The sequence below is a fragment of the Balaenoptera physalus genome, assembly GCF_965194825.1.
Source record: "Balaenoptera physalus genome assembly, chromosome: 8".
NCBI lineage: Eukaryota > Metazoa > Chordata > Mammalia > Artiodactyla > Balaenopteridae > Balaenoptera > Balaenoptera physalus.
In genome coordinates, this window is record NC_138887.1 from 67,112,585 (window position 1) to 67,118,772 (window position 6,188).

Here is a 6,188-nt window from a genome sequence, read left to right on the forward strand (position 1 = left end):
TACAATTCAGTGGTGTTTAGTATAGTTACAGAGTTGTGCAACCATCACCAAAATCAATTTAGAACATTTTCATCACCCCAAGAAGAAATCCATTAGCACACACTACCCATTCTCCCCACCACCCCAATCTCCCTTCTAGCCTTAAACACCTATGTTTGTAGGTTTTATTCTGGACATTTCATATAAATGGAACTCTCAACATGTGACCTTCCGTTATTGGCTTCTTTCTTGTAGCATAATGTTTTCAGGGCTCATCCATGCTGTAGCCGGTGTCAGTATTTCAGTATATACCACAGTATATATATTCATTCATCATATTCTCTTAAGGTTTTTTGTATTTCTGTGGTGTCAGGTGTTTTGTCTCCTCTTTCATTTCTTATTTTGGTTATTTGGGTCCTTTGGTTATTTGGTTATTAAGTTCGTCGATTTTGTTTACCCTTTCAAAAAACCAGCTGTTGGGCTTCCCTGGTGGCGCAGTGGTTGAGAATCTGCCTGCCGATGCAGGGGACACGGGTTCGAGACCTGGTCTGGGAGGGTCCCACATGCCGCGGAGCAACTAAGCCCATGCGCCAAAACTACTGAGCCTGCACGTCTGGAGCCTGTGCTCCGCAACAAGAGAGGCCACGATAGTGAGAGGCTCGCGCACCGCGATGAAGAGTGGCCCCCACTCGCCGCAACTGGAGAAAGCCCTCGCACAGAAACGAAGATCCAACACAGCCAGAAATAAATAATTAAATAAATAATTAAAAAAAAAAAAAAAAAAAAAAACCAGCTGTTGTTTTTATTGGGTTTTTTTTACTATTGTTTTTTTATTCTCTATTTTATTTCCTCTCTGATCTTTATTATTTCCTTCCTTCTGCTGACTTTAGGTTTTGTTTGTTCCTCTTTCTCTAATTCTTTCAGGTTGTTTATTTGGGATTTTTCTTGTTTTTTGAGGAAGGCCTGTATTGCTATGAACTTCCATCTTAGGACTGCTTTTGCTGCATCCCATAGATTTTGTATAGTTGTGTTTTCATTGTCATTTATCTCAAGGTATTTTTAAATTTCCTCTTTGATTTTATCATTGAAAAATTCAAAATTCAACATCCATTCATGATAAAAAACTCTTACCACGCTATTTATGACAAACCCACAGCCAATATAATACTCAACAGGGAAAAGCTAAAAGCCTTCCCACTAAAATCTGGAATAAGACAAGGATGCCCACTCTTACCAGTTCTATTCAACACAGTATTGGAAGTCCTAGCCATGGGAATCAGAAAAGAAAAAGAAATAAAAGGTATCCAAATTGGAAGGAAAGAGGTAAAATTGTCATTATATGCAGGTGACATGATATTATATATAGAAAGCCCTAAAGACTCCACATGAAAACTACTAGAACTGATAAACAAATTCAGCAAGGTAGCAGGATACAAGATTAATGTACAGAAATTGGTTGCATTTCTTTACACTAACAATGAAATATCAAAAAGGCAAGTTAAAAAAAATCACATTTAAAAAGTACTTAGTAGTAAACCTGACCAAGGAGGTGAAAGACTTAACATGCTGAGAACTGTAAAACACTGAGAAAAGAAATTGAATATGATTTAAAGAAATGGCAGGATATCCCATGCTCTTGGATTGGAAGAATTAATATTGTTAAAATGGCCATACTACTCAAAGCAATCTACAGGTTTAATGCAACCTGTAAATCAAATTCCCATGACATTTTTCACAGAACTAGAACAAATTATCCTGAAATTTATATGGAATCACAAAAGACCCATAATTGCCAAAGCAATCCTGGGGAAAAAGAACAAAGCTGGAGGCATAACCCTCCCAGACTTCAGACAATACTACAAAGCTACAGTAATCAAAACAGTGGGGTATTGGCACAAAAACAGACATACGTATCAGTGAAACAATAGAGAGCCCAGAAGTAAACCCACACACCTACAGTCAATTAATCTTTGACAAAAGAGTCAAGAATATACAATGGAGAAAAGACAGTGTCTTCAGCAAGTGATGTTGGGAAAACTGGACAGCCTCATGTAAATCAATGAAGTTAAAACACTTTCTCACACCATACGCAAAAATAAACTCAAAATGCCTTAAAGACTTAAATATCAGACAGGACACCATAAAACTCCTAGAAGAGAACATAGGCAGAACATCTCTGACATAAATCATAGCAATGTTTTCTTAGATCAGTCTCCCAAGGCAATAGAAATAAAAATAAACAAATGGGACCTAATCAAACTTACAAGCTTTTGCACAGCAAAGGAAACCATAAACAAAACGAAAAGACAGCCTACGGACTGGGAGAAAATATTTGCAAATGATGCGACCCACAAGGCTTAATTTCCAAACTATACAAACAGCTCATACAACTCAATAACAACAACAACAACAACAAAAACCCAATCAGAAAATGGGCAGAACCCTTAAATAGACATTTCTCCAAAGAAGACATACAGATGGCCAATAGGCACATGAAAAGATGCTCAACATCTCTAATTATTAGGGAAATGCAAATCAAAACTACAATGAGGTATCACCTCAACCGGTCAGAATGGCGATCATTAATAAGTCCACAAAAAATAAATGCTGGAGAGGGTGTGGAGAAAAGGGAACCCTCATATACTGTTGGTGGGAATGTAAATTGGTGCAGCCACTATGGAAAACAGTATGGAGGTTCCTTAAAAAACTAAAAGTAGAGTTACCATATGATCCAGCAATCCCACTCCTGGGCATATATCCAGAGAAAGCTCTAATTCAAAAAGATACATGCACCCCAATGTTCATAGCAGCACTACTTACAATAGCCAAGACATGGAAGCAGCCTAAATGTCCATCAACAGATGAATGGATAAAGAAGATGTGGTGTGTATGTATACACACACACACACACACACACACACACACACACACACACACACACACAATGGAATACTACTCAGCCATAAAAAAGAATGAAATAATGCCATTGCAACAACATGGATGGACCTAGAGATTATCATACTAAGTGAAGTAAGTCAGACAAAGACAAATATCTTATGATATCACTTCTATGTGGAATCTAAAATATGATACAGATGATCTTATTTACAAAACAGAAACAGACTCACAGACATAGAAAACAAACTTATGGTTACCAAAGGGGAAAGGGGGTGGGGGAGGGATAAATTAGTAGTTTGGGATTAGCAGATACAAACCACTATATATAAAATAGGTGAACAACAAGGTCCTACTGTATAGCTCAAGGAACTGTATTCAATATCTCGTAATAACTTATAATGAAAAAGAATATGAAAAGGAATATATATATATACATACATATGTATAACTGATTCGCTTTGCTGTACACCTGAAACTAACACAACATTGTAAATCAACTATACTTCAAAAAAAAAAATGATCTATTGACAAACATACGTTAGTAAACTGTTGATGAAAAATAAATTTTAGGGTATAAATGTTGAAAATGGCATTTTAAATGTATTCTAAAATTGATTCTCAAGACCTAAATTGCCCAGGTTTCATTCCAGAGTTCCTAAGTGCTTTTATTGCAGACTTTAAAAAGATTTCCTCCTCAAAGTAATTATGGATATCTCATTTTTGAATGCTGATATGTACCATGATCATTGTTCAAATTCTGAGAGTGTCTTAAAAACATATTTTAATCAACAGCACATTCAGAATTTCACTAATTTTTCACAAATGTGTGGAATTCACTTGGGGTACAGAAACATTTTTAAAATAATGAAAGGACTTCAATTATTTATGAAACAACTATTGCCCATACAAAATTGAATGATTCTGTAATAGTCTGGTAGAGGGTCAGCTATTGTTCAGCTAAATGCTAGGGACAGTTTGCAAAATGAGATGATTCATATCAATGACCAGATTTTATACTATGGTGACATGATTTAAAAAAAAACATACCTATGAACATATAACTCCTACATCATTTCATTCTTTCAATTTTAAATGTGGCAAATTCTGTTATCAAGCATAATTGGGGAATATGTTCTGCTTAACCAAGGTTCAGTTTATATAAATGGTTTAAAAATTTATATAGAAATATAATATATAAATACATAATAGATTATAACATATCTCTGCACATATATACCAGCTTTCAAAGAATTTCAGTGCCTAAATGAGCCACTAAAACTTATTTAACCACAAATAAATGGTTAAACACAATCATCATCTCATTCTAGAATTTAATCCATGTGTATGACAATGTTTCTAAGGAAAAAAGCATATATAATTCTTGCCTATAATACCTAAAACTTTGTTCCTACATAGAGGGCTCTCCTTACTCCCTGTTCCACTTGCCACCCCTGACCCTAAGCAGGCAATAGGAATTGGATTCCCACAGTTCGTACCCAGTGATGGTAGCCTCTAAAGCCTGATGATCATTTGAGGAGGTGTAGAGGCTGAGGGTAAACTCCAGAAGGAAGGCTGAAGAGCTATGATGGAGTGACCAGAGGTCCTCCTCAAAATTCTAGGGAAATCTGGGTCAGGGAGGAGAGAATACTTAAGATAAGTACTTGAAGATAAATTTTCAATCTGATAGATTACGTGAGATTATTCACATAGCAAAAGGACTACCGTGTGTCCCAGGGACATTTGAAGAAACACATTTTCAAGCGTTATGAAACACAACTCTTTAAATAATTACAAAGAAAAAAATTAGCTAAAATGTTGTAGCTACTGATAGTTTGCAAAAGTGGAAGTTTGCATATCCATTTTATTTTATTTTTTAATATAAAACTATGGACCATTGTTCACCAGTGTTTACAATAAAGTAAATAATATACAGTTGGATAACATTCTGATTACTACAAATTTATTGCTTTTCTATGCTTCTGCTGAACCAGTAACCCAGATACTGAAAAGATTGAGCCTGTATGTAAGGAATCAGTTGGGGGTAAAGAAAAAACATATAGATCAGTAGTTTAGATTACAGAAGTTAATCTAAACTATTTATTTAAATAGTTTTATTTATTTAAGTTAATCTACTATTTATTTAAAATTTATTCTAGCAGGTCCTAGATTGACAACATCTCTAACCACCTGGTTAGGTTTCCATGAGCAAAGTCTTAGACGTTGTCCTCTTAGTCAGTACAGCACAGGGATTTCATCTTCTAGTAAAGAAGAGGTTCACTAGAAGAAACCTTTAAATGTCCATTTAACTAAGTCTTGCTTGGCTCATTGAAACACAGCAGGATTTTTCTAGTTTTCTCATCTGGGTGAGGAGATTCTTGGTAGTGATAAAATTTTTCCTGTCAGGAGTTTTGCAAATAAACTTCCATTTATATGACTGTAGTTATAGATATGGATTCAGATACAGCTGCTTTTATTGTCCAATTTAAGTTACTTACATTATATTTAAATTTTCCAATTAATTATGGAATCATCTACCTAATTTGAAAGGTCAAGCCTTCAGGAAAATTTTCCATTTAACTTGAACGCATTTATTTCTTAGGCTGCTCAGAGTGATGGCATCCCAGAAACATGGGCTTATCCCTGGTTATGAATTGGCATTTTTGTTTCGGCAAGTGTTTTTTTTTTTTTTATAAATTTATTTATTTATTTTTAGCTGTGTTGGGTCTTCGTTTCTGTGCGAGGGCTTTCTCTAGTTGCAGCGAGCGGGGGCCACTCTTCATCGCGGTGCGCGGGCCTCTCACTATCGCGGCCTCTCTTGTTGCGGAGCACAGGCTCCAGATGCGCAGGCTCAGCAGTTGTGGCTCACGGGCCCAGTTGCTCCGTGGCATGTGGGATCTTCCCAGACCAGGGCTCGAACCCGTGTCCCCTGCATTGGCAGGCAGATTCTCAACCACTGCGCCACCAGGGAAGCCCTCAGCAAGTGTTTTTAAAAAATAAAAAGAAGAAGAAGGAAAAGAAAATCATTTACATATGTGTTTTATGTATACACACAAAAAACCCCCTCATAAACGAAAAACCCAGAATGGTCTTTAAGCATATATGAGTTAAACACATAATCTGATTGCGTAATGACTGTGGAGATTTCCTCCAACATATAGAAAATCTGTTTCCTAATGCAGAGAAAATAATGTATCATGGTATCAAATGTTCTTTTCTGATAAAGGAAGCAACTAAGAAAGCTTTATTTATTTGTTCAATGTAACCAGTGCTATAGACAAAAAAAAAAAAAACCCTAACACTCCTTCAAAATG